General features: G+C 48.9%; 37 non-coding genes and 1 pseudogene across 37 annotated transcripts; 31 read left to right on the forward strand and 7 right to left on the reverse strand.

The window, feature by feature from the left end:
• Positions 1-98: 98 nt before the first annotated feature.
• On the reverse strand, positions 99-214 carry LOC135027217 (U5 spliceosomal RNA). Its single transcript, XR_010223720.1, has one exon. It is a non-coding gene; the product is annotated as a U5 spliceosomal RNA (small nuclear RNA).
• A 285-nt stretch (positions 215-499) lies between these two features.
• LOC135027218 (U5 spliceosomal RNA) lies at positions 500-615 on the reverse strand. The gene has a single exon (XR_010223721.1). It is a non-coding gene; the product is annotated as a U5 spliceosomal RNA (small nuclear RNA).
• Positions 616-886: 271 nt separating this feature from the next.
• LOC135027212 (U5 spliceosomal RNA) lies at positions 887-1,002 on the reverse strand. The gene has a single exon (XR_010223715.1). It is a non-coding gene; the product is annotated as a U5 spliceosomal RNA (small nuclear RNA).
• Positions 1,003-1,146: 144 nt separating this feature from the next.
• LOC135027225 (U1 spliceosomal RNA) lies at positions 1,147-1,310 on the forward strand. The gene has a single exon (XR_010223727.1). It is a non-coding gene; the product is annotated as a U1 spliceosomal RNA (small nuclear RNA).
• Positions 1,311-6,134: 4,824 nt separating this feature from the next.
• On the reverse strand, positions 6,135-6,243 carry LOC135027224 (U5 spliceosomal RNA; annotated as a pseudogene).
• Positions 6,244-6,518: 275 nt separating this feature from the next.
• LOC135027213 (U5 spliceosomal RNA) lies at positions 6,519-6,634 on the reverse strand. Its single transcript, XR_010223716.1, has one exon. It is a non-coding gene; the product is annotated as a U5 spliceosomal RNA (small nuclear RNA).
• Positions 6,635-6,916: 282 nt separating this feature from the next.
• LOC135027219 (U5 spliceosomal RNA) lies at positions 6,917-7,032 on the reverse strand. Its single transcript, XR_010223722.1, has one exon. It is a non-coding gene; the product is annotated as a U5 spliceosomal RNA (small nuclear RNA).
• A 270-nt stretch (positions 7,033-7,302) lies between these two features.
• On the reverse strand, positions 7,303-7,418 carry LOC135027220 (U5 spliceosomal RNA). The gene has a single exon (XR_010223723.1). It is a non-coding gene; the product is annotated as a U5 spliceosomal RNA (small nuclear RNA).
• Positions 7,419-7,562: 144 nt separating this feature from the next.
• LOC135027237 (U1 spliceosomal RNA) lies at positions 7,563-7,726 on the forward strand. Its single transcript, XR_010223739.1, has one exon. It is a non-coding gene; the product is annotated as a U1 spliceosomal RNA (small nuclear RNA).
• A 152-nt stretch (positions 7,727-7,878) lies between these two features.
• On the forward strand, positions 7,879-8,041 carry LOC135027200 (U1 spliceosomal RNA). The gene has a single exon (XR_010223706.1). It is a non-coding gene; the product is annotated as a U1 spliceosomal RNA (small nuclear RNA).
• A 674-nt stretch (positions 8,042-8,715) lies between these two features.
• On the forward strand, positions 8,716-8,879 carry LOC135027231 (U1 spliceosomal RNA). The gene has a single exon (XR_010223733.1). It is a non-coding gene; the product is annotated as a U1 spliceosomal RNA (small nuclear RNA).
• Positions 8,880-9,031: 152 nt separating this feature from the next.
• Positions 9,032-9,194, forward strand: LOC135027262 (U1 spliceosomal RNA). The gene has a single exon (XR_010223763.1). It is a non-coding gene; the product is annotated as a U1 spliceosomal RNA (small nuclear RNA).
• Positions 9,195-9,865: 671 nt separating this feature from the next.
• LOC135027176 (U1 spliceosomal RNA) lies at positions 9,866-10,030 on the forward strand. The gene has a single exon (XR_010223684.1). It is a non-coding gene; the product is annotated as a U1 spliceosomal RNA (small nuclear RNA).
• Positions 10,031-10,182: 152 nt separating this feature from the next.
• On the forward strand, positions 10,183-10,345 carry LOC135027177 (U1 spliceosomal RNA). Its single transcript, XR_010223685.1, has one exon. It is a non-coding gene; the product is annotated as a U1 spliceosomal RNA (small nuclear RNA).
• Positions 10,346-11,019: 674 nt separating this feature from the next.
• LOC135027257 (U1 spliceosomal RNA) lies at positions 11,020-11,182 on the forward strand. Its single transcript, XR_010223758.1, has one exon. It is a non-coding gene; the product is annotated as a U1 spliceosomal RNA (small nuclear RNA).
• A 152-nt stretch (positions 11,183-11,334) lies between these two features.
• On the forward strand, positions 11,335-11,497 carry LOC135027204 (U1 spliceosomal RNA). The gene has a single exon (XR_010223710.1). It is a non-coding gene; the product is annotated as a U1 spliceosomal RNA (small nuclear RNA).
• Positions 11,498-12,171: 674 nt separating this feature from the next.
• LOC135027255 (U1 spliceosomal RNA) lies at positions 12,172-12,335 on the forward strand. The gene has a single exon (XR_010223756.1). It is a non-coding gene; the product is annotated as a U1 spliceosomal RNA (small nuclear RNA).
• A 152-nt stretch (positions 12,336-12,487) lies between these two features.
• Positions 12,488-12,650, forward strand: LOC135027167 (U1 spliceosomal RNA). Its single transcript, XR_010223676.1, has one exon. It is a non-coding gene; the product is annotated as a U1 spliceosomal RNA (small nuclear RNA).
• A 671-nt stretch (positions 12,651-13,321) lies between these two features.
• Positions 13,322-13,485, forward strand: LOC135027238 (U1 spliceosomal RNA). The gene has a single exon (XR_010223740.1). It is a non-coding gene; the product is annotated as a U1 spliceosomal RNA (small nuclear RNA).
• Positions 13,486-13,637: 152 nt separating this feature from the next.
• LOC135027201 (U1 spliceosomal RNA) lies at positions 13,638-13,800 on the forward strand. Its single transcript, XR_010223707.1, has one exon. It is a non-coding gene; the product is annotated as a U1 spliceosomal RNA (small nuclear RNA).
• A 675-nt stretch (positions 13,801-14,475) lies between these two features.
• LOC135027232 (U1 spliceosomal RNA) lies at positions 14,476-14,639 on the forward strand. Its single transcript, XR_010223734.1, has one exon. It is a non-coding gene; the product is annotated as a U1 spliceosomal RNA (small nuclear RNA).
• Positions 14,640-14,791: 152 nt separating this feature from the next.
• On the forward strand, positions 14,792-14,954 carry LOC135027263 (U1 spliceosomal RNA). Its single transcript, XR_010223764.1, has one exon. It is a non-coding gene; the product is annotated as a U1 spliceosomal RNA (small nuclear RNA).
• A 671-nt stretch (positions 14,955-15,625) lies between these two features.
• Positions 15,626-15,788, forward strand: LOC135027258 (U1 spliceosomal RNA). The gene has a single exon (XR_010223759.1). It is a non-coding gene; the product is annotated as a U1 spliceosomal RNA (small nuclear RNA).
• Positions 15,789-15,940: 152 nt separating this feature from the next.
• Positions 15,941-16,103, forward strand: LOC135027191 (U1 spliceosomal RNA). Its single transcript, XR_010223698.1, has one exon. It is a non-coding gene; the product is annotated as a U1 spliceosomal RNA (small nuclear RNA).
• A 674-nt stretch (positions 16,104-16,777) lies between these two features.
• On the forward strand, positions 16,778-16,942 carry LOC135027194 (U1 spliceosomal RNA). The gene has a single exon (XR_010223701.1). It is a non-coding gene; the product is annotated as a U1 spliceosomal RNA (small nuclear RNA).
• A 152-nt stretch (positions 16,943-17,094) lies between these two features.
• LOC135027178 (U1 spliceosomal RNA) lies at positions 17,095-17,257 on the forward strand. Its single transcript, XR_010223686.1, has one exon. It is a non-coding gene; the product is annotated as a U1 spliceosomal RNA (small nuclear RNA).
• Positions 17,258-17,931: 674 nt separating this feature from the next.
• LOC135027252 (U1 spliceosomal RNA) lies at positions 17,932-18,094 on the forward strand. The gene has a single exon (XR_010223753.1). It is a non-coding gene; the product is annotated as a U1 spliceosomal RNA (small nuclear RNA).
• A 152-nt stretch (positions 18,095-18,246) lies between these two features.
• On the forward strand, positions 18,247-18,409 carry LOC135027179 (U1 spliceosomal RNA). The gene has a single exon (XR_010223687.1). It is a non-coding gene; the product is annotated as a U1 spliceosomal RNA (small nuclear RNA).
• A 674-nt stretch (positions 18,410-19,083) lies between these two features.
• LOC135027253 (U1 spliceosomal RNA) lies at positions 19,084-19,246 on the forward strand. Its single transcript, XR_010223754.1, has one exon. It is a non-coding gene; the product is annotated as a U1 spliceosomal RNA (small nuclear RNA).
• A 152-nt stretch (positions 19,247-19,398) lies between these two features.
• LOC135027193 (U1 spliceosomal RNA) lies at positions 19,399-19,561 on the forward strand. Its single transcript, XR_010223700.1, has one exon. It is a non-coding gene; the product is annotated as a U1 spliceosomal RNA (small nuclear RNA).
• Positions 19,562-20,235: 674 nt separating this feature from the next.
• On the forward strand, positions 20,236-20,400 carry LOC135027195 (U1 spliceosomal RNA). The gene has a single exon (XR_010223702.1). It is a non-coding gene; the product is annotated as a U1 spliceosomal RNA (small nuclear RNA).
• Positions 20,401-20,552: 152 nt separating this feature from the next.
• LOC135027181 (U1 spliceosomal RNA) lies at positions 20,553-20,715 on the forward strand. Its single transcript, XR_010223689.1, has one exon. It is a non-coding gene; the product is annotated as a U1 spliceosomal RNA (small nuclear RNA).
• Positions 20,716-21,389: 674 nt separating this feature from the next.
• On the forward strand, positions 21,390-21,552 carry LOC135027254 (U1 spliceosomal RNA). Its single transcript, XR_010223755.1, has one exon. It is a non-coding gene; the product is annotated as a U1 spliceosomal RNA (small nuclear RNA).
• Positions 21,553-21,704: 152 nt separating this feature from the next.
• On the forward strand, positions 21,705-21,867 carry LOC135027196 (U1 spliceosomal RNA). The gene has a single exon (XR_010223703.1). It is a non-coding gene; the product is annotated as a U1 spliceosomal RNA (small nuclear RNA).
• A 674-nt stretch (positions 21,868-22,541) lies between these two features.
• LOC135027264 (U1 spliceosomal RNA) lies at positions 22,542-22,704 on the forward strand. Its single transcript, XR_010223765.1, has one exon. It is a non-coding gene; the product is annotated as a U1 spliceosomal RNA (small nuclear RNA).
• Positions 22,705-22,856: 152 nt separating this feature from the next.
• LOC135027168 (U1 spliceosomal RNA) lies at positions 22,857-23,019 on the forward strand. The gene has a single exon (XR_010223677.1). It is a non-coding gene; the product is annotated as a U1 spliceosomal RNA (small nuclear RNA).
• Positions 23,020-23,690: 671 nt separating this feature from the next.
• On the forward strand, positions 23,691-23,854 carry LOC135027226 (U1 spliceosomal RNA). The gene has a single exon (XR_010223728.1). It is a non-coding gene; the product is annotated as a U1 spliceosomal RNA (small nuclear RNA).
• A 152-nt stretch (positions 23,855-24,006) lies between these two features.
• On the forward strand, positions 24,007-24,169 carry LOC135027198 (U1 spliceosomal RNA). The gene has a single exon (XR_010223704.1). It is a non-coding gene; the product is annotated as a U1 spliceosomal RNA (small nuclear RNA).
• The last annotated feature ends 207 nt before the right edge of the window (positions 24,170-24,376 follow it).

The raw sequence follows: 24,376 nt of genomic DNA on the forward strand, positions 1-24,376 counted from the left end.
AAAGTTCTGTTTGAAAAGAAACAAACATTTACTGTCATTTCTATGCAAATGAGCTTACATTAAAGCACACTCGTTCTATCTTTAAACCGATAAAATAAAACCCCAATAAGATGGGGCATGCAAAATTTGAGATAAAACTCAGTTTTGCTCCTCTCCACGGAAATCTTTAGTAAAAGGCGAAAGATTTGTTCGTTCTGAAGAGAAACCAGAGCATGACCAAGATTCCACCTGTCGCCTGAGTGCCATGCCAGCAGTCTTCATTCAGCTCAAAGTGAGCACCCAATTTGAAAGAAAGAAAGCAGATTTCTCACCAGGCTTCCCCTTGCTATAAGCATGGTTTGTACTCTTTTCCATGTGCTCCCAGATCTTTCAAGCAATTAGTATGGTCAAGAAAGTTCTGCTTGAAAAGAAACAGACATTTACTGTCATTGTTATGCAAATAAACTTACATTAAAGCTAACAAGAAAGCACACTCGTTCTGTCTTTAAACTGATAAAAGAACCCCAATAATATGGGGCATGCAAAAATTGAGATAAAACTCAGTTTTGCTCCTCTCCACGGAAATCTTTAATAAAAGGCGAAAGATTTGTTCGTTCTGAAGAGAAACCAGAGCATGACCAAGATTCCACCTGTCGCCTGAGTGCCATGCCAGCAGTCCTCATTCAGATCAAAGTGAGCGCCCAATTTGAAAGAAAGCAGATTTCTCACCTGGCTTCTCCTTGCTATAAGCATGGTTTGTACTGTATTCCATGTGCTCCCAGATCTTTCAAGCAAGTAGCATGGTCAAGAAAGTTCTGTTTGAAAAGAAACAAACATATACTGTAATTTCTATGCAAATGAGCTTTCATTAAAGCACACTCATTCTATCTTTTAAACCGATAAAAGAAACCCCAAAAAGATGGGGCATGCAAAAATTGAGGTAAAACTCAGTTTTGCTCCTCTCCACGGAAATCTTTAGTAAAAGGCGAAAGATTTGTTCGTTCTGAAGAGAAACCAGAGCATGACCAAGATTTTCATCTGAAAATATGTGTTCTCCCTGCAGTTGTTGTCCCCAGATGAGAGTTCCCTTGTGCTGCCTCAGTTGAATCTCCTTTACTTGACAGAGATGTGCCTGAGCAGCGGCCCTCCCCAGCCCTATCCCAAATCATACTTATTTTGCATAGGAGATACCATGGTCATGAAGATTGTTCTCCCAGGGTGAGGTTCATTCATTGCATTCTGGGTATGCTGACCCCTGTGATTTCCCCAAATGTGGGAAACTCGACTGCATTATTTGTGGTAGTGGGGGACTGTGTTTGTGCTTTCCTCTGGTCAGCTCTGGTAAAAGTCAGATTTCTTTGTCTCAGATCTTCCTCTAGCCTTGTTCTTCTTTCGAGAGTTCCCTTGTGCTGCCTCAGTTGGATCTCCTTCACTTGACAGGGGGTGCCCGAGCAGCAATCCTCCACAGCTCTAGCCCAACTCCTACTTACCTGCCAGGTGAGATACTATGATCTTCACTGTTAGGGCAATCAGGATGTGGAATTCCCTGCCAGGGAAGGTGGTAATGGCGGACTCTGTAATTGGATTTAAAAAAGGAATGGATACATTTCTGAATGAAAAAGCTATCCAAGGTTATAATACTTAAAATATCAACATGGTTAATCCGGGGGTAACATGAGTTATAGTAGCTAACTAGTCATAAAACATTATTCAGCAAGTATGTAGAATCATCACAACTTAAAACAGGTTGAACACGATGGGCAATTTGCCTCTATTCAACCTCAAAAACTATGTTACTATATGTTACTATATTACTATGTTACTGTAGTATACAGAAAACCAAAATGCAATGAACAGTGATAGTGAGCACTGATGAGGATACTAGAACTGACACTGAGCAGCAAGATGCAGCACTGGACTATTAGTAATGTACTGTAGTATGCTGAGCACCACAATGCAGCACAAGACAATGAGCAGTGATACTGAGCACTGATGAGGATACTACTGAGAACTGACACTGAGCAGGAGAGACACACTACTAGTATTACTGAGCAGCAATAAGTAACCACTGATACTGAGCACTGATATTGAGATTTCCACTGAGAGAACATAGCCACGTCCTATCCGCTCTCTCTTCAATGCACGAGTAAAAATGGCGGCAACGCGCAGCTCTTTATATGGAATCCGAATCTCGCGAGAATCCGACAGCGGGATGATGACATTTTCCCTTGTTCAGGTTTTCCGAGTCAGGCGGGAACAACCGAGCCTGCCTCGGACAAGTGTAAACAACGTGGAGTTCGTGGGGAATTCGGTTCTCGGAGAACCGAACCCGCTCCTCTCTACCTTATACCCATCAATTTTTTTTATTTTCAATCTAAGCCCCTGCAGTTTTCTGTAAGCATCTGCTTCGCTATGATGATCAACAAGTCACAAGGGCAAACACTCAGGGCTTGAGGCGTAGATCTTAGGACCAGCTGCTACAAGCATGGCAGAGGTGTCACTATCACTGGTGACACCCAGAGAGGTGGCGAGGGAGATTGTAATGCAGTGCGCGCAGATAAGCAGCGCAATGGTAAAAAGGAGGCATGGTTTCATAGTTAGGGGCGTGGCCTGGTGGCCTGAATCTACATTTTGTTGCTCCGGGTGTCCCGGGGGTTGGGGGCTGCACCCGGGGACTAGTGTGTGAGCGGTGCTGGCTCCTGCACAGTGACAGGGCATGGCCACCCAGCATGACGCCTCCCTTCTTGACCATGCTGTAATTGCAGTCGCACTGCAGTTCAGCGTGATCATAAAAAATGGTGTAGCCTCCTGCTGGTGCAGACTGTATGTGCGCGCAGGAAGCCGCCACCATTTTTGTGATCACAGCGGCTGAACGTGATGTCATACAGCCGCTGTGACCACGCCCCCTGTGTCTCCTCCGTTGCAGACCCCATTTTGAAGCCTTGCCCCCGCACCGCTCCATCCCTGACTTGGAAATGGAGTGTTGCTGACCCACCTATCCCCCCCCCCCACCCCGATTGACAGGCAGAGGCGATCGCATTCTCTGCGGGGTGCCGCAGAAAATGCAGGCACATGCGTATGCTCTTAGCAATTTTTGCAGTTGGATCGCTTATTGTGATTGCTATCCAACCTGAATCAGGCCCTATTACCTATCACAATGCGCTGCGGGCAGTACAAAATTGGGTTAATATAGGAGAAAAACCCCCAGACCTGTGCTCCTTAACTGTACCTGGTGGCTAGTGGAGCGGCTGCCCAGTAATCAGTGTCCACGCCAGTGCGCACACGGTCCACCCCCTACGGCCACACTCCCCTTCATCAGCGGCCTTGTGATCCGGAAGGGTGGTGTGTGTGTGACTGACCTTAGGATGAAACCGGAGCCTCCGCTGCAGTGACCCAGCAACCAGGGCACGGGAGTATACAGCGCCGCTGGGAGTGATGAAGCTGCAGTAAAGATGTCTATTAGACCTAGCCTGCTGCAGCCCTTGTAGATTCTCATAAAAAAAGTTCTTCTTTTCTTGTCAAAATTAATAGCTAAGAATAGGCTGCCTGAGGCAGGCCCCTGTTAAGTGGCCTGCTACTGAAGGCACCAACTACAAACTGAGCTCCCTGTTCATGGAAGCGGGGTTATAGAGGAGAATGCACTGAGCATCTTGGGAACAGTCAAAAGCTTTGAGCCGGTTGGTGCCTCAGATCAAGATCCTACTCTACACCCCAATGTGAATCCTTGTGGAGTCCAGTGTACCCCACAGAAGAAATTAATGTGTCACACCCATTGGCAGCAACCTAAGAATAGCTGCTGACGGGCACAATTGAGAAAGGAAGGGGGGGGGGACATTTGAATCCAGCACATAGATGCAATTCAAATATGTAATTTGTACCTTCCTATTTTAAAATATAATGGATGAACCTCACCCTGTGAGAACAATCTTCAAGATCAAGAGATCTCATATGCAAAATAAGTTTGAGTTGGGATAGGGCTGGGGAGGGTGGCTGCTCGGGCAGCCCCTCCCCCGTCAAGTTAAGGAGATTCAACTGAGGAAGCACAAGGGAACTCTCGTCTGGGGACAACAACTGCAGGGAGACCACATCTTTTCAGATGAACATGGGAGGGCGGAAGGTTGCCTAATACTGAAGCACCATCAAATATCAAACCATATGCAACATCTAGTACAAGCATTCCTGGGGGAAGGTCTGCAGCAGACGGATTTGCATACAGTGATGTTATCCAAGCAGTGGGCCAAAGTTGGCTGTAACCCTCATCTGCATATGAAAAGAGAAAAGGGGCATGCAGGGCATTGCGGCCTTTTGCAGTGCTTGGATGACCCCTAGTTCGCATTAAACACCCCCACCCTCCTTTGGTGTGGGGCTCATGTTGGCCATGCCCCATCCCCTGAAGCATTCAAGCTGATTTCTTGCAGCAGCTGGGCACTGTAACAGCTCCAGAGCTGTTCTGTTAGGCAAGTAAAAGGGTGTGGGCCCTGCAGCACCACCTGTAGTTCGCATTGTGCGTTGGAAGGCACAAAGTAAGCAGACGGGAGGAGAAGTCAGGATAGTGCGCAAGGGCATCCTTTTCTCTTAGTCCGTAGAGGATGCTGGGGTCACATTAAGAACCATGGGGTATAGACGGGATCCGCAAGAGACATGGGCACTTTAAGACTATCAAAGGGTGTGAACTGGCTCCTCCCTCTATGCCCCTCCTCCAGACTCCAGTTATAGGAACTGTGCCCAGGGAGACGGACATTTCGAGGAAAGGATTTATTGTTAAACTAAGGTGAGCATCTTACCAGCTCACACCTTAAGCATGCCGCAGAACGTGGCATTCAACAGAACACAAGCCAACGGCATGAACAATTGCAGCAAAAAGCTGACCAGAACCATAACACAACATGTGTATAACCACAAGTAATAACTGCAGATACAGTATGGACTGGGACGGGTGCCCAGCATCCTCTACAGACTAAGAGAAAAGGATTTACCGGTAGGTATTAAAATCCTATTTTCTCATACGACCTAGAGGATGCTGGGGTCACATTAAGAACCATGGGGTTATACCAAAGCTCTTGAACGGGTGGAAGAGTGCGTACGACTCTGCAGCACCGAATGACCCAACTTGAGGTTATCATTGGCCAAGGTATCAAACTTGTAAAACTTAGCAAAAGTGTTTACTAAATAGCTGCTCGGCAAAGTTGCAATGCCGAGACTCCCCGACCAGCTGCCCAGGATGAACCCACCTTTCTAGTAGAATGGGTCTTCACCTAATTCAGTAACGGCAATCCTGCCGTGGAATGAGCATGCTGAATCTTACCACAGATCCAGCGCATAATGATCTGCATGGAAGCAGGACACCCAATCCTGTTGGGAGCATACAGGACAAACAGAGCCTCTGTTTTCCTAATCTGAACCGTTCTGGTGACATAAATTTTCAAAGTTCTGACCAAAGCCAGAGACTTTGACTCAACGAAGGTGTCAGTGGCCAAAGGCACCATGTGGAAAGATGAACCACCTTCGGCAGAAATTGTTGACGTGTCCTCAATTCTGCTCTATCTTCATGAAAGATCAAATAAAGGCTCTTGTGATACTGCATGGTTTGTACTGTTTTCCATGTGCTCCCAGATCTTTCAAGCAAGTAGCATGGTCAAGAAAGTTCTGTTTGAAAAGAAACAAACATTTACTGTCATTGTTATGCAAATAAACTTACATTAAAGCTAACAAGAAAGCACACTCGTTCTGTCTTTAAACTGATAAAAGAAACCCCAATAATATGGGCATACCTCCCAACTTTGTCGGCTCGCAAAGAGGGACACACGCGCGGCGAAGCCGCGCGCGCTCCCAAAAGGGTGTGGCCTAAGTAAAAGGGGGCGTGGCTTCGCGGGAGGACCCGCGATCGCGAGTCACGCCCCCGTTTTCGGCACTGAGGGGGCATGCCCAGCGCTCTGTGAGCCGCTGGCATGCCACCTCTCCCTCTGACTTCAGTGAATAGACGCTGTGCGCATGCACACAGCGTCTATTCACCGCTGCTCTGCTAAGCAGGGCAGCGACAGACAGAGCCTCCCAACTGTCCTCCCCAACGCGGGACACTGCGGCCCGCAGGTGGGACAGCGGGACAGTCCCCAAAAAACGGGACTGTCCCGCGAAAATCGGGACAGTTGGGAGGTATGACATGGGGCATGCAAAAATTGAGATAAAACTCAGTTTTGCTCCTCTCCACGGAAATCTTTAATAAAAGGCGAAAGATTTGTTAGTTCTGAAGAGAAACCAGAGCATGACCAAAATTCCACCTGTCGCCTGAGTGCCATGCCAGCAGTTCTCATTCAGCTGAAAGTGAGCACCCAATTTGAATGAAAGAAAGCAGATTTCTCACCAGGCTTCCCCTTGCTATAAACATGGTTTGTACTCTTTTCCATGTGCTCCCAGATCTTTCAAGCAATTAGTGTGGTCAAGAAAGTTCTGTTTGAAAAGAAACAAACATTTACTGTAATTTCTATGCAAATGAGCTTACATTAAAGCACACTCGTTCTATCTTTAAACCGATAAAATAAAACCCCAATAAGATGGGGCATGCAAAAATTGAGATAAAACTCAGTTTTGCTCCTCTCCACGGAAATCTTTAGTAAAAGGCGAAAGATTTGTTCGTTCTGAAGAGAAACCAGAGCATGACCAAGATTCCACCTGTCGCCTGAGTGCCATGCCAGCAGTCCTCATTCAGCTCAAAGTGAGCACCCAATTTGAAAGAAAGCAGATTTCTCACCAGGCTTCCCCTTGCTATAAGCATGGTTTGTACTCTTTTCCATGTGCTCCCAGATCTTTCAAGCAATTAGTATGGTCAAGAAAGTTCTGCTTGAAAAGAAACAGACATTTATTGTCATTGTTATGCAAATAAACTTACATTAAAGCTAGCAAGAAAGCACACTCGTTCTGTCTTTAAACTGATAAAAGAAACCCCAATAATATGGGGCATGCAAAAATTGAGATAAAACTCAGTTTTGCTCCTCTCCACGGAAATCTTTAATAAAAGGCGAAAGATTTGTTCGTTCTGAAGAGAAACCAGAGCATGACCAAGATTCCACCTGTCGCCTGAGTGCCATGCCAGCAGTCCTCATTCAGATCAAAGTGAGCGCCCAATTTGAAAGAAAGCAGATTTCTCACCTGGCTTCTCCTTGCTATAAGCATGGTTTGTACTGTATTCCATGTGCTCCCAGATCTTTCAAGCAAGTAGCATGGTCAAGACAGTTCTGTTTGAAAATAAACAAACATTTACTGTCATTTCTATGCAAATGAGCTTACATTAAAGCACACTCATTCTATCTTTAAACCGATAAAAGAAACCCCAAAAAGATGGGGCATGCAAAAATTGAGGTAAAACTCGGTTTTGCTCCTCTCCACGGAAATCTTTAGTAAGAGGCGAAAGATTTGTTCGTTCTGAAGAGAAACCAGAGCATGACCAAGATTTTTATCTGAAAATATGTGTTCTCCCTGCAGTTGTTGTCCCCAGATGAGAGTTCCCTTGTGCTGCCTCAGTTGAATCTCCTTTACTTGACAGAGATGTGCCTGAGCAGCGGCCCTCCCCAGCCCTATCCCAAATCATACTTATTTTGCATAGGCGATACCATGGTCATGAAGATTGTTCTCCCAGGGTGAGGTTCATTCATTGCATTATGGGTATGCTGACCCCTGTGATTTCCCCAAATGTGGGAAACTCGACTGCATTATTTGTGGTAGTGGGGGACTGTGTTTGTGCTTTCCTCTGGTCAGCTCTGGTAAAAGTCAGATTTATTTGTCTCAGATCTTCCTCTAGCCTTGTTCTTCTTTCGAGAGTTCCCTTGTGCTGCCTCAGTTGGATCTCTTTCACTTGACAGGGGGGTGCCCGAGCAGCGACCCTCCCCAGCTCTAGCCCAACTCCTACTTACCTGCCAGGTGAGATACTATGATCATGAAGGTGCTTCTCCCAGGGCAAGGCTCACCCATTGCACTCTGGGTGTGGTGCCCCTGCGATTTCCCCAAATGTGGGAAGCTTGACTGCATAATTTGTGTTTCCCCTGGTCGGCTCTCGTATAATTCAGATCTCTTTGTCTCAGGTCTCTCTCCAGCCTAGTTTGCTGTCTGTTTCCACTTCTTTTTTCATGAGCCCCTCCCTTTTATACCCTTGTGCACTATCCTGACTTCTCCTCTTGTCTGCTTACTTTGTGCCTTCCAATGCACAATGCAAACTACAGGTAGTGCTGCAGGGCCCACACCCTTTTACTTGCCGTACAGAGCAGCTCTGGAGCTGTTACAGTGCCCAGCTGCTGCAAGAAATCAGCTTGAATGCTTCAGGGGCTGGGGCATAGCCAACATGAGCCCCACACCGAAGAAGGGTGGAGGTGTTTAATGCGAACTAGGGGTCATCCAAGCGCCGCAAAAGGCCGCTATGCCCTGCACGCCCCTTTTCTCTTTTCATATGCAGACGAGGGTTGAAGCCAACTTTGACCCACTGCTTGGATGACATCACCGTATGCAAATCCATCTGCTGCAGGCCTTCCCCCAGGAATGCTTGCACTAGTTGTTGCATTTGGTTTGTTGTTTGGAGGTGCTTCAGTATTAGGCAGCCTTCTGCCCTCCCATGTTCATCTGAAAATATGTGTTCTCCCTGCAGTTGTTGTCCCCAGATGAGAGTTCCCTTGTGCTGCCTCAGTTGAATCTCCTTTACTTGACAGAGATGTGCCTGAGCAGCGGCCCTCCCCAGCCCTATCCCAAATCATACTTATTTTGCATAGGAGATACCATGGTCATGAAGATTGTTCTCCCAGGGTGAGGTTAATTCATTGCATTCTGGGTATGCTGACCCCTGTGATTTCCCCAAATGTGGGAAACTCGACTGCATTATTTGTGGTAGTGGGGGACTGTGTTTGTGCTTTCCTCTGGTCAGCTCTGGTAAAAGTCAGATTTATTTGTCTCAGATCTTCCTCTAGCCTTGTTCTTCTTTCGAGAGTTCCCTTGTGCTGCCTCAGTTGGATCTCCTTCACTTGACAGGGGGGTACCCGAGCAGCGACCCTCCCCAGCTCTAGCCCAACTTCTACTTACCTGGCAGGTGAGATACTATGATCATGTAGGTGCTTCTCCCAGGGCAAGGCTCACCCATTGCACTCTGGGTGTGCTGCTCCTGCGATTTCCCCAAATGTGGGAAACTTGACTGCATAATTTGTGTTTCCCCTGGTCGGCTCTCGTATAATTCAGATCTCTTTGTCTCAGGTCTCTCTCCAGCCTAGTTTGCTGTCTGTTTAAACTTCTCTTTTCTTGAGCCGCTCCCTTCTATGCCCTTGCGCACTATCCTGACTTCTCCCGTCTGCTTACTTTGTGCCTTCCAATGCACAATGCAAACTACAGGTAGTGCTGCAGGGCCCACACCCTTTTACTTGCCGTTCAGAGCAGCTCTGGAGCTGTAACAGTGCCCAGCTGCTGCAAGAAATCAGCTTGAATGCTTCAGGGGCTGGGGCATAGCCAACATGAGCCCCACACCGAAGGAGGGTGGAGGTGTTTAATGCGAACTAGGGGTCATCCAAGCGCCGCAAAAGGCCGCCATGCCCTGCACGCCCCTTTTCTCTTTTCATATGCAGACGAGGGTTGAAGCCAACTTTGACCCACTGCTTGGATGACATCACCGTATGCAAATCCGTCTTCTGCAGAACTTCCCCCAGGAATGCTTGCACTAGTTGTTGCATTTGGTTTGTTGTTTGGGGGTGCTTCAGTATTAGGCAGCCTTCTGCCCTCCCATGTTCATCTGAAAATATGTGTTCTACCTGCAGTTGTTGTCCCCAGATGAGAGTTCCCTTGTGCTGCCTCAGTTGAATCTCCTTTACTTGACAGAGATGTGCCTGAGCAGCGGCCCTCCCCAGCCCTATCCCAAATCATACTTATTTTGCATAGGAGATACCATGGTCATGAAGATTACTCTCCCAGGGTGAGGTTCATTCATTGCATTCTGGGTATGCTGACCCTTGTGATTTCCCCAAATGTGGGAAACGCGACTGCTTTATTTGTTGGTAGTGGGGGACTGTGTTTGTGTTTTCCTCTGGTCAGCTCTGGTAAAAGTCAGATTTCTTTGTTTCAGATCTTCCTCTAGCCTTGTTCTTCTTTCGAGAGTTTCCTTGTGCTGCCTCAGTTGGATCTCCTTCACTTGACAGGGGGGTGCCCGAGCAGCGACCCTCCCCAGCTCTAGCCCAACTCCTACTTACCTGCCAGGTGAGATACTATGATCATGAAGGTGCTTCTCCAAGGGCAAGGCTCACCCATTGCACTCTGGGTGTGCTGCCCCTGCGATTTCCCCAAATGTGGGAAACTTGACTGCATAATTTGTGTTTCGCCTGGTCGGCTCTCGTATAATTCAGATCTCTTTGTCTCAGGTCTCTCTCCAGCCTAGTTTGCTGTCTGTTTCAACTTCTCTTTTCTTGAGCCGCTCCCTTTTATACCCTTGTGCACTATCCTGACTTCTCCTCCTGTCTTCTTACTTTGTGCCTTCCAATGCACAATGCAAACTACAGGTAGTGCTGCAGGGCCCACACCCTTTTACTTGCCTTACAGAGCAGCTCTGGAGCTGTTACAGTGCCAAGCTGCTGCAAGAAATCAGCTTGAATGCTTCAGGGGATGGGGCATGGCCAACATGAGCCCCACACCGAAGGAGGGTGGGGGTGTTTAATGCGAACTAAGGGTCATCCAAGCGCCGCAAAAGGCCGCCATGCCCTGCATACCCCTTTTCTCTTTTCATATGCAGATGAGGGTTCCAGCCAACTTTGGCCCACTGCTTGGATGACATCACCGTATGCAAATCCGTCTTCTGCAAAACTTCCCCCAGGAATGCTTGTACTAGTTGTTGCATTTGGTTTGTTGTTTGGGGGTGCTTCAGTATTAGGCAGCCTTCTGCCCTCCCATGTTCATCTGAAAATATGTGTTCTCCCTGCAGTTGTTATCCCCAGATGAGAGTTCCCTTGTGCTGCCTCAGTTGAATCTCCTTTACTTGACAGAGATGTGCATGAGCAGCGGCCCACCCCAGCCCTATCCCAAATCATACCTATTTTGCATAGGAGATACCATGGTCATGAAGATTGTTCTCCCAGGGTGATATTCATTCATTGCATTTTGGGTATGCTGACCCCTGTGATTTCCCAAATGTGGGAAACTTGACTGCATTATTTGTGGTAGTGGGGGACTGTGTTTGTGCTTTCCTCTGGTCAGCTCTGGTAAAAGTCAGATTTCTTTGTCTCAGATTTTCCTCTAGCCTTGTTCTTCTTTCGAGAGTTCCCTTGTGCTTCCTCAGTTGGATCTCCTTCACTTTACAGGGGGGTACCCGAGCAGCGACCCTCCCCAGCTCTCGCCCAACTCCTACTTACCTGCTAGGTGAGATACTATGATCATGAAGGTGCTTCTCCCAGGGCAAGGCTCACCCATTGCACTCTGGGTGTGCTGCTCCAGCGATTTCCCGAAATGTGGGAAACTTGACTGCATAATTTGTGTTTCCCCTGGTCGGCTCTCGTATAATTCAGATCTCTTTGTCTCAGGTCTCTCTCCAGCCTAGTTTGCTGTCTGTTTCCACTTCTCTTTTCTTGAGCCGCTCCCTTCTATGCCCTTGCGCACTCTCCTGACTTCTCCTCCTTTCTGCTTACTTTGTGCCTTCCAACGCACAATGCGAACTACAGGTAGTGCTGCAGGGCCCACACCCTTTTACTTGCATTACAGAGCAGCTCTGGTACTGTTACAGTGCCTAGCTGCTGCAAGAAATCAGCTTGAATGCTTCAGGGGCTGGGGCATAGCCAACATGAGCCCCTCACCGAAGGAGGGTGGAGGTGTTTAATGCAAACTAGGGGTCAGCCAAGTGCCGCAAAAGGCCACCATGCCCTGCACGCCCCTTTTCTCTTTTCATATGCAGACGAGGGTTGAAGCCAACTTTGACCCACTGCTTGGATGACATCACCATATGCAAATCTATCTGCTGCAGGCCTTCCCCCAGGAATGCTTGCACTAGTTGTTGCATTTGGTTTGTTGTTTGGGGGTGCTTCAGTATTAGGCAGCCTTCTGCCCTCCCATGTTCATCTGAAAATATGTGTTCTCCCTGCAGTTGTTGTCCCCAGATGAGAGTTCCCTTGTGCTGCCTCAGTTGAATCTCCTTTACTTGACAGAGATGTGCCTGAGCAGCGGCCCTCCCCAGCCATATCCCAAATCATACTTATTTTGCATAGGAGATACCATTGTCATGAAGATTGTTCTCCCAGGGTGCGGTTCATTCATTGCATTCTGGGTATGCTGACCCCTGTGATTTCCCCAAATGTGGGAAACTCGACTGCATTATTTGTGGTAGTGGTAGACTGTGTTTGTGCTTTCCTCTGGTCAGCTCTGGTAAAAGTCAGATTTCTTTGTCTCAGATCTTCCTCTAGCCTTGTTCTTCTTTCGAGAGTTCCCTTGTGCTGCCTCAGTTGGATCTCCTTCACTTGACAGGGGGGTGCCCGAGCAGCGACCCTCCCCAGCTCATGCCCAACTCCTACTTACCTGCCAGGTGAGATACTATGATCATGAAGGTGCTTCTCCCAGGGCAAGGCTCACCCATTGCACTCTGGGTGTGCTGCCCCTGCGATTTCCCCAAATGTGGGAAACTTGACTGCATAATTTGTGTTTCCCCTGGTCGGCTCTCGTATAATTCAGATCTCTTTGTCTCAGGTCTCTCTCCAGCCTAGTTTGCTGTCTGTTTCCACTTCTCTTTTCTTGAGCCGCTCCCTTCTATGCCCTTGCGCACTATCCTGACTTCTCCCGTCTGCTTACTTTGTGCCTTCCAACGCACAATGCGAACTACAGGTAGTGCTGCAGGGCCCACACCCTTTTACTTGCCTTACAGAGCAGCTCTGGAGCTGTTACAGTGCCCAGCTGCTGCAAGAAATCAGCTTGAATGCTTCAGGGGCTGGGGCATAGCCAACATGAGCCCCACACCGAAGGAGGGTGGAGGTGTTTAATGCGAACTAGGGGTCATCCAAGCGCCGCAAAAGGCCGCCATGCCCTGCATAACCCTTTTCTCTTTTCATATGCAGATGAGGGTTCCAGCCAACTTTGGCCCACTGCTTGGATGACATCACCGTATGCAAATCCGTCTTCTGCAGACCTTCACCCAGGAATGCTTTTACTAGTTGTTGCATTTGGTTTGTTGTTTGGGGGTGCTTCAGTATTAGGCAGCCTTCTGTCCTCCCATGTTCATCTGAAAATATGTATTCTCCCTGCAGTTGTTGTCCCCAGATAAGAGTTCCCTTGTGCTGCCTCAGTTGAATCTCCTTTACTTGACAGAGATGTGCCTGAGCAGCGGCCCTCCCCAGCCCTATCCCAAATCATACTTATTTTGCATAGGCGATACCATGGTCATGAAGATTGTTCTCCCAGGGTGAGGTTCATTCATTGCATTATGGGTATGCTGACCCCTGTGATTTCCCCAAATGTGGGAAACTCGACTGCATTATTTGTGGTAGTGGGGGACTGTGTTTGTGCTTTCCTCTGGTCAGCTCTGGTAAAAGTCAGATTTATTTGTCTCAGATCTTCCTCTAGCCTTGTTCTTCTTTCGAGAGTTCCCTTGTGCTGCCTCAGTTGGATCTCTTTCACTTGACAGGGGGGTGCCCGAGCAGCGACCCTCCCCAGCTCTAGCCCAACTCCTACTTACCTGCCAGGTGAGATACTATGATCATGAAGGTGCTTCTCCCAGGGCAAGGCTCACCCATTGCACTCTGGGTGTGGTGCCCCTGCGATTTCCCCAAATGTGGGAAGCTTGACTGCATAATTTGTGTTTCCCCTGGTCGGCTCTCGTATAATTCAGATCTCTTTGTCTCAGGTCTCTCTCCAGCCTAGTTTGCTATCTGTTTCCACTTCTTTTTTCATGAGCCCCTCCCTTTTATACCCTTGTGCACTATCCTGACTTCTCCTCTTGTCTGCTTACTTTGTGCCTTCCAATGCACAATGCAAACTACAGGTAGTGCTGCAGGGCCCACACCCTTTTACTTGCCGTACAGAGCAGCTCTGGAGCTGTTACAGTGCCCAGCTGCTGCAAGAAATCAGCTTGAATGCTTCAGGGGCTGGGGCATAGCCAACATGAGCCCCACACCGAAGAAGGGTGGAGGTGTTTAATGCGAACTAGGGGTCATCCAAGCGCCGCAAAAGGCCGCTATGCCCTGCACGCCCCTTTTCTCTTTTCATATGCAGACGAGGGTTGAAGCCAACTTTGACCCACTGCTTGGATGACATCACCGTATGCAAATCCATCTGCTGCAGGCCTTCCCCCAGGAATGCTTGCACTAGTTGTTGCATTTGGTTTGTTTATTTGGGGGTGCTTCAGTATTAGGCAGCCTTCTGCCCTCCCATGTTCATCTGAAAATATGTGTTCTCCCTGCAGTTGTTGTCCCCAGATGAGAGTTCCCTTGTGCTGCCTCAGTTGAATCTCCTTTACTTGACAGAGATGTGCCTGAGCAGCGGCCCTCCCCAGCCCTATCCCAAATCATACTTATTTTGCATAGGAGATACCATGGTCATGAAGATTGTTCTCCCAGGGTGAGGTTAATTCATTGCATTCTGGGTATGCTGACCCCTGTGATTTCCCCAAATGTGGGAAACTCGACTGCATTATTTGTGGTAGTGGGGGACTGTGTTTGTGCTTTCCTCTGGTCAGCTCTGGTAAAAGTCAGATTTATTTGTCTCAGATCTTCCTCTAGCCTTGTTCTTCTTTCGAGAGTTCCCTTGTGCTGCCTCAGTTGGATCTCCTTCACTTGACAGGGGGGTACCCGAGCAGCGACCCTCCCCAGCTCTAGCCCAACTTCTACTTACCTGGCAGGTGAGATACTATGATCATGTAGGTGCTTCTCCCAGGGCAAGGCTCACCCATTGCACTCTGGGTGTGCTGCTCCTGCGATTTCCCCAAATGTGGGAAACTTGACTGCATAATTTGTGTTTCCCCTGGTCGGCTCTCGTATAATTCAGATCTCTTTGTCTCAGGTCTCTCTCCAGCCTATTTTGCTGTCTGTTTCAACTTCTCTTTTCTTGAGCCGCTCCCTTCTATGCCCTTGCGCACTATCCTGACTTCTCCCGTCTGCTTACTTTGTGCCTTCCAATGCACAATGCAAACTACAGGTAGTGCTGCAGGGCCCACACCCTTTTACTTGCCGTTCAGAGCAGCTCTGGAGCTGTAACAGTGCCCAGCTGCTGCAAGAAATCAGCTTGAATGCTTCAGGGGCTGGGGCATAGCCAACATGAGCCCCACACCGAAGGAGGGTGGAGGTGTTTAATGCGAACTAGGGGTCATCCAAGCGCCGCAAAAGGCCGCCATGCCCTGCACGCCCCTTTTCTCTTTTCATATGCAGACGAGGGTTGAAGCCAACTTTGACCCACTGCTTGGATGACATCACCGTATGCAAATCCGTCTTCTGCAGAACTTCCCCCAGGAATGCTTGCACTAGTTGTTGCATTTGGTTTGTTGTTTGGGGGTGCTTCAGTATTAGGCAGCCTTCTGCCCTCCCATGTTCATCTGAAAATATGTGTTCTCCCTGCAGTTGTTGTCCCCAGATGAGAGTTCCCTTGTGCTGCCTCAGTTGAATCTCCTTTACTTGACAGAGATGTGCCTGAGCAGCGGCCCTCCCCAGCCCTATCCCAAATCATGCCTATTTTGCATAGGAGATACCATGGTCATGAAGATTACTCTCCCAGGGTGAGGTTCATTCATTGCATTTTGGGTATGCTGACCCCTGTGATTTCCCAAATGTGGGAAACTCGACTGCATTATTTGTGGTAGTGGGGGACTGTGTTTGTGCTTTCCTCTGGTCAGCTCTGGTAAAAGTCAGATTTCTTTGTCTCAGATTTTCCTCTAGCCTTGTTCTTCTTTCGAGAGTTCCCTTGTGCTTCCTCAGTTGGATCTCCTTCACTTTACAGGGGGGTACCCGAGCAGCGACCCTCCCCAGCTCTCGCCCAACTCCTACTTACCTGCTAGGTGAGATACTATGATCATGTAGGTGCTTCTCCCAGGGCAAGGCTCACCCATTGCACTCTGGGTGTGCTGCTCCTGCGATTTCCCCAAATGTGGGAAACTTGACTGCATAATTTGTGTTTCCCCTGGTCGGCTCTCGTATAATTCAGATCTCTTTGTCTCAGGTCTCTCTCCAGCCTAGTTTGCTGTCTGTTTCCACTTCTCTTTTCTTGAGCCGCTCCCTTCTATGCCCTTGCGCACTCTCCTGACTTCTCCTCCTTTCTGCTTACTTTGTGCCTTCCAACGCACAATGCGAACTACAGGTAGTGCTGCAGGGCCCACACCCTTTTACTTGCCGTTCAGAGCAGCTCTGGAGCTGTAACAGTGCCCAGCTGCTGCAAGAAATCAGCTTGAATGCTTCAGGGGCTGGGGCATAGCCAACATGAGCCCCACACCGAAGGAGGGTGGAGGTGTTTAATGCGAACTAGGGGTCATCCAAGCGCCGCAAAAGGCCGCCATGCCCTGCACGCCCCTTTTCTCTTTTCATATGCAGACGAGGGTTGAAGCCAACTTTGACCCACTGCTTGGATGACATCACCGTATGCAAATCCGTCTTCTGCAGAACTTCCCCCAGGAATGCTTGCACTAGTTGTTGCATTTGGTTTGTTGTTTGGGGGTGCTTCAGTATTAGGCAGCCTTCTGCCCTCCCATGTTCATCTGAAAATATGTGTTCTCCCTGCAGTTGTTGTCCCCAGATGAGAGTTCCCTTGTGCTGCCTCAGTTGAATCTCCTTTACTTGACAGAGATGTGCCTGAGCAGCGGCCCTCCCCAGCCCTATCCCAAATCATGCTTATTTTGCATAGGAGATACCATGGTCATGAAGATTACTCTCCCAGGGTGAGGTTCATTCATTGCATTCTGGGTATGCTGACCCTTGTGATTTCCCCAAATGTGGGAAACGCGACTGCTTTATTTGTTGGTAGTGGGGGACTGTGTTTGTGTTTTCCTCTGGTCAGCTCTGGTAAAAGTCAGATTTCTTTGTTTCAGATCTTCCTCTAGCCTTGTTCTTCTTTCGAGAGTTTCCTTGTGCTGCCTCAGTTGGATCTCCTTCACTTGACAGGGGGGTGCCCGAGCAGCGACCCTCCCCAGCTCTAGCCCAACTCCTACTTACCTGCCAGGTGAGATACTATGATCATGAAGGTGCTTCTCCAAGGGCAAGGCTCACCCATTGCACTCTGGGTGTGCTGCCCCTGCGATTTCCCCAAATGTGGGAAACTTGACTGCATAATTTGTGTTTCCCCTGGTCGGCTCTCGTATAATTCAGATCTCTTTGTCTCAGGTCTCTCTCCAGCCTAGTTTGCTGTCTGTTTCAACTTCTCTTTTCTTGAGCCGCTCCCTTTTATACCCTTGTGCACTATCCTGACTTCTCCTCCTGTCTTCTTACTTTGTGCCTTCCAATGCACAATGCAAACTACAGGTAGTGCTGCAGGGCCCACACCCTTTTACTTGCCTTACAGAGCAGCTCTGGAGCTGTTACAGTGCCAAGCTGCTGCAAGAAATCAGCTTGAATGCTTCAGGGGATGGGGCATGGCCAACATGAGCCCCACACCGAAGGAGGGTAGGGGTGTTTAATGCGAACTAAGGGTCATCCAAGCGCCGCAAAAGGCCGCCATGCCCTGCATACCCCTTTTCTCTTTTCATATGCAGATGAGGGTTCCAGCCAACTTTGGCCCACTGCTTGGATGACATCACCGTATGCAAATCCGTCTTCTGCAAAACTTCCCCCAGGAATGCTTGTACTAGTTGTTGCATTTGGTTTGTTGTTTGGGGGTGCTTCAGTATTAGGCAGCCTTCTGCCCTCCCATGTTCATCTGAAAATATGTGTTCTCCCTGCAGTTGTTATCCCCAGATGAGAGTTCCTTTGTGCTGCCTCAGTTGAATCTCCTTTACTTGACAGAGATGTGCATGAGCAGCGGCCCTCCCCAGCCCTATCCCAAATCATACCTATTTTGCATAGGAGATACCATGGTCATGAAGATTGTTCTCCCAGGGTGATATTCATTCATTGCATTTTGGGTATGCTGACCCCTGTGATTTCCCAAATGTGGGAAACTCGACTGCATTATTTGTGGTAGTGGGGGACTGTGTTTGTGCTTTCCTCTGGTCAGCTCTGGTAAAAGTCAGATTTCTTTGTCTCAGATTTTCCTCTAGCCTTGTTCTTCTTTCGAGAGTTCCCTTGTGCTTCCTCAGTTGGATCTCCTTCACTTGACAGGGGGGTGCCCGAGCAGCGACCCTCCCCAGCTCTAGCCCAACTCCTACTTACCTGCCAGGTGAGATACTATGATCATGAAGGTGCTTCTCCAAGGGCAAGGCTCACCCATTGCACTCTGGGTGTGCTGCCCCTGCGATTTCCCCAAATGTGGGAAACTTGACTGCATAATTTGTGTTTCCCCTGGTCGGCTCTCGTATAATTCAGATCTCTTTGTCTCAGGTCTCTCTCCAGCCTAGTTTGCTGTCTGTTTCAACTTCTCTTTTCTTGAGCCGCTCCCTTTTATACCCTTGTGCACTATCCTGACTTCTCCTCCTGTCTTCTTACTTTGTGCCTTCCAATGCACAATGCAAACTACAGGTAGTGCTGCAGGGCCCACACCCTTTTACTTGCCTTACAGAGCAGCTCTGGAGCTGTTACAGTGCCAAGCTGCTGCAAGAAATCAGCTTGAATGCTTCAGGGGATGGGGCATGGCCAACATGAGCCCCACACCGAAGGAGGGTAGGGGTGTTTAATGCGAACTAAGGGTCATCCAAGCGCCGCAAAAGGCCGCCATGCCCTGCATACCCCTTTTCTCTTTTCATATGCAGATGAGGGTTCCAGCCAACTTTGGCCCACTGCTTGGATGACATCACCGTATGCAAATCCGTCTTCTGCAAAACTTCCCCCAGGAATGCTTGTACTAGTTGTTGCATTTGGTTTGTTGTTTGGGGGTGCTTCAGTATTAGGCAGCCTTCTGCCCTCCCATGTTCATCTGAAAATATGTGTTCTCCCTGCAGTTGTTATCCCCAGATGAGAGTTCCTTTGTGCTGCCTCAGTTGAATCTCCTTTACTTGACAGAGATGTGCATGAGCAGCGGCACTCCCCAGCCCTATCCCAAATCATACCTATTTTGCATAGGAGATACCATGGTCATGAAGATTGTTCTCCCAGGGTGATATTCATTCATTGCATTTTGGGTATGCTGACCCCTGTGATTTCCCAAATGTGGGAAACTCGACTGCATTATTTGTGGTAGTGGGGGACTGTGTTTGTGCTTTCCTCTGGTCAGCTCTGGTAAAAGTCAGATTTCTTTGTCTCAGATTTTCCTCTAGCCTTGTTCTTCTTTCGAGAGTTCCCTTGTGCTTCCTCAGTTGGATCTCCTTCACTTTACAGGGGGGTACCCGAGCAGCGACCCTCCCCAGCTCTCGCCCAACTCCTACTTACCTGCTAGGTGAGATACTATGATCATGTAGGTGCTTCTCCCAGGGCAAGGCTCACCCATTGCACTCTGGGTGTGCTGCTCCTGCGATTTCCCCAAATGTGGGAAACTTGACTGCATAATTTGTGTTTCCCCTGGTCGGCTCTCGTATAATTCAGATCTCTTTGTCTCAGGTCTCTCTCCAGCCTAGTTTGCTGTCTGTTTCCACTTCTCTTTTCTTGAGCCGCTCCCTTCTATGCCCTTGCGCACTCTCCTGACTTCTCCTCCTTTCTGCTTACTTTGTGCCTTCCAACGCACAATGCGAACTACAGGTAGTGCTGCAGGGCCCACACCCTTTTACTTGCCGTTCAGAGCAGCTCTGGAGCTGTAACAGTGCCCAGCTGCTGCAAGAAATCAGCTTGAATGCTTCAGGGGCTGGGGCATAGCCAACATGAGCCCCACACCGAAGGAGGGTGGAGGTGTTTAATGCGAACTAGGGGTCATCCAAGCGCCGCAAAAGGCCGCCATGCCCTGCACGCCCCTTTTCTCTTTTCATATGCAGACGAGGGTTGAAGCCAACTTTGACCCACTGCTTGGATGACATCACCGTATGCAAATCCGTCTTCTGCAGAACTTCCCCCAGGAATGCTTGCACTAGTTGTTGCATTTGGTTTGTTGTTTGGGGGTGCTTCAGTATTAGGCAGCCTTCTGCCCTCCCATGTTCATCTGAAAATATGTGTTCTCCCTGCAGTTGTTGTCCCCAGATGAGAGTTCCCTTGTGCTGCCTCAGTTGAATCTCCTTTACTTGACAGAGATGTGCCTGAGCAGCGGCCCTCCCCAGCCCTATCCCAAATCATGCTTATTTTGCATAGGAGATACCATGGTCATGAAGATTACTCTCCCAGGGTGAGGTTCATTCATTGCATTCTGGGTATGCTGACCCTTGTGATTTCCCCAAATGTGGGAAACGCGACTGCTTTATTTGTTGGTAGTGGGGGACTGTGTTTGTGTTTTCCTCTGGTCAGCTCTGGTAAAAGTCAGATTTCTTTGTTTCAGATCTTCCTCTAGCCTTGTTCTTCTTTCGAGAGTTTCCTTGTGCTGCCTCAGTTGGATCTCCTTCACTTGACAGGGGGGTGCCCGAGCAGCGACCCTCCCCAGCTCTAGCCCAACTCCTACTTACCTGCCAGGTGAGATACTATGATCATGAAGGTGCTTCTCCAAGGGCAAGGCTCACCCATTGCACTCTGGGTGTGCTGCCCCTGCGATTTCCCCAAATGTGGGAAACTTGACTGCATAATTTGTGTTTCCCCTGGTCGGCTCTCGTATAATTCAGATCTCTTTGTCTCAGGTCTCTCTCCAGCCTAGTTTGCTGTCTGTTTCAACTTCTCTTTTCTTGAGCCGCTCCCTTTTATACCCTTGTGCACTATCCTGACTTCTCCTCCTGTCTTCTTACTTTGTGCCTTCCAATGCACAATGCAAACTACAGGTAGTGCTGCAGGGCCCACACCCTTTTACTTGCCTTACAGAGCAGCTCTGGAGCTGTTACAGTGCCAAGCTGCTGCAAGAAATCAGCTTGAATGCTTCAGGGGATGGGGCATGGCCAACATGAGCCCCACACCGAAGGAGGGTGGGGGTGTTTAATGCGAACTAAGGGTCATCCAAGCGCCGCAAAAGGCCGCCATGCCCTGCATACCCCTTTTCTCTTTTCATATGCAGATGAGGGTTCCAACCAACTTTGGTCCACTGCTTGGATGACATCACCGTATGCAAATCCGTCTTCTGCAAAACTTCCCCCAGGAATGCTTGTACTAGTTGTTGCATTTGGTTTGTTGTTTGGGGGTGCTTCAGTATTAGGCAGCCTTCTGCCCTCCCATGTTCATCTGAAAATATGTGTTCTCCCTGCAGTTGTTATCCCCAGATGAGAGTTCCCTTGTGCTGCCTCAGTTGAATCTCCTTTACTTGACAGAGATGTGCATGAGCAGCGGCCCTCCCCAGCCCTATCCCAAATCATACCTATTTTGCATAGGAGATACCATGGTCATGAAGATTGTTCTCCCAGGGTGATATTCATTCATTGCATTTTGGGTATGCTGACCCCTGTGATTTCCCAAATGTGGGAAACTCGACTGCATTATTTGTGGTAGTGGGGGACTGTGTTTGTGCTTTCCTCTGGTCAGCTCTGGTAAAAGTCAGATTTCTTTGTCTCAGATTTTCCTCTAGCCTTGTTCTTCTTTCGAGAGTTCCCTTGTGCTTCCTCAGTTGGATCTCCTTCACTTTACAGGGGGGTACCCGAGCAGCGACCCTCCCCAGCTCTCGCCCAACTCCTACTTACCTGCTAGGTGAGATACTATGATCATGAAGGTGCTTCTCCCAGGGCAAGGCTCACCCATTGCACTCTGGGTGTGCTGCTCCTGCGATTTCCCGAAATGTGGGAAACTTGACTGCATAATTTGTGTTTCCCCTGGTCGGCTCTCGTATAATTCAGATCTCTTTGTCTCAGGTCTCTCTCCAGCCTAGTTTGCTGTCTGTTTCCACTTCTCTTTTCTTGAGCCGCTCCCTTCTATGCCCTTGCGCACTCTCCTGACTTCTCCTCCTTTCTGCTTACTTTGTGCCTTCCAACGCACAATGCGAACTACAGGTAGTGCTGCAGGGCCCACACCCTTTTACTTGCCTTACAGAGCAGCTCTGGAACTGTTACAGTGCCCAGCTGCTGCAAGAAATCAGCTTGAATGCTTCAGGGGCTGGGGCATAGCCAACATGAGCCCCTCACCGAAGGAGGGTGGAGGTGTTTAATGCAAACTAGGGGTCAGCCAAGTGCCGCAAAAGGCCACCATGCCCTGCACGCCCCTTTTCTCTTTTCATATGCAGACGAGGGTTGAAGCCAACTTTGACCCACTGCTTGGATGACATCACCATATGCAAATCTATCTGCTGCAGGCCTTCCCCCAGGAATGCTTGCACTAGTTGTTGCATTTGGTTTGTTGTTTGGGGGTGCTTCAGTATTAGGCAGCCTTCTGCCCTCCCATGTTCATCTGAAAATATGTGTTCTCCCTGCAGTTGTTGTCCCCAGATGAGAGTTCCCTTGTGCTGCCTCAGTTGAATCTCCTTTACTTGACAGAGATGTGCCTGAGCAGCGGCCCTCCCCAGCCATATCCCAAATCATACTTATTTTGCATAGGAGATACCATTGTCATGAAGATTGTTCTCCCAGGGTGCGGTTCATTCATTGCATTCTGGGTATGCTGACCCTGTGATTTCCCCAAATGTGGGAAACTCGACTGCATTATTTGTGGTAGTGGTAGACTGTGTTTGTGCTTTCCTCTGGTCAGCTCTGGTAAAATTCAGATTTCTTTGTCTCAGATCTTCCTCTAGCCTTGTTCTTCTTTCGAGAGTTCCCTTGTGCTGCCTCAGTTGGATCTCCTTCACTTGACAGGGGGGTGCCCGAGCAGCGACCCTCCCCAGCTCATGCCCAACTCCTACTTACCTGCCAGGTGAGATACTATGATCATGAAGGTGCTTCTCCCAGGGCAAGGCTCACCCATTGCACTCTGGGTGTGCTGCCCCTGCGATTTCCCCAAATGTGGGAAACTTGACTGCATAATTTGTGTTTCCCCTGGTCGGCTCTCGTATAATTCAGATCTCTTTGCCTCAGGTCTCTCTCCAGCCTAGTTTGCTGTCTGTTTCCACTTCTCTTTTCTTGAGCCGCTCCCTTCTATGCCCTTGCGCACTATCCTGACTTCTCCCGTCTGCTTACTTTGTGCCTTCCAACGCACAATGCGAACTACAGGTAGTGCTGCAGGGCCCACACCCTTTTACTTGCCTTACAGAGCAGCTCTGGAGCTGTTACAGTGCCCAGCTGCTGCAAGAAATCAGCTTGAATGCTTCAGGGGCTGGGGCATAGCCAACATGAGCCCCACACCGAAGGAGGGTGGAGGTGTTTAATGCGAACTAGGGGTCATCCAAGCGCCGCAAAAGGCCGCCATGCCCTGCATAACCCTTTTCTCTTTTCATATGCAGATGAGGGTTCCAGCCAACTTTGGCCCACTGCTTGGATGACATCACCGTATGCAAATCCGTCTTCTGCAGACCTTCACCCAGGAATGCTTTTACTAGTTGTTGCATTTGGTTTGTTGTTTGGGGGTGCTTCAGTATTAGGCAGCCTTCTGTCCTCCCATGTTCATCTGAAAATATGTATTCTCCTTGCAGTTGTTGTCCCCAGATAAGAGTTCCCTTGTGCTGCCTCAGTTGAATCTCCTTTACTTGACAGAGATGTGCCTGAGCAGCGGCCCTCTCCAGCCCTATCCCAAATCATACTTATTTTGCATAGGAGATACCATGGTCATGAAGATTGTTCTCCCAGGGTGAGGTTCATTCATTGCATTCTGGGTATGCTGACCCCTGTGATTTCCCCAAATGTGGGAAACTCGACTGCATTATTTGTGGTAGTGGGGGACTGTGTTTGTGCTTTCCTCTGGTCAGCTCTGGTAAAAGTCAGATTTCTTTGTCTCAGATCTTCCTCTAGCCTTGTTCTTCTTTCGAGAGTTTCCTTGTGCTGCCTCAGTTGGATCTCCTTCACTTGACAGGGGGGTGCCCGAGCAGCGACCCTCCCGAGCTCTAGCCCAACTCCTACTTACCTGCCAGGTGAGATACTATAATCTGGAAGGTGCTTCTCCCAGGGCAAGGCTCACCCATTGCACTCTGGGTGTGCTGCTCCTACGATTTCCCCAAATGTGGGACACTTGACTGCATAATTTGTGTTTCCTCTGGTCGGCTCTCGTATAATTCAGATCTCTTTGTCTCAGGTCTCTCTCCAGCCTAGTTTGCTGTCTGTTTCCACTTCTTTTTTCTTGAGCCCCTCCCTTCTATACCCTTGTGCACTATCTTGACTTCTCCTCCCGTCTGCTTACTTTGTGCCTTCCAATGCACAATGCAAACTACAGGTAGTGCTGCAGGGCCCACACCCTTTTACTTGCCTTACAGAGCAGCTCTGGAGCTG

The sequence above is a fragment of the Pseudophryne corroboree genome, unplaced genomic scaffold (genome assembly GCF_028390025.1).
Source record: "Pseudophryne corroboree isolate aPseCor3 unplaced genomic scaffold, aPseCor3.hap2 scaffold_462, whole genome shotgun sequence".
Taxonomy (NCBI): Eukaryota; Metazoa; Chordata; class Amphibia; order Anura; family Myobatrachidae; genus Pseudophryne; species Pseudophryne corroboree.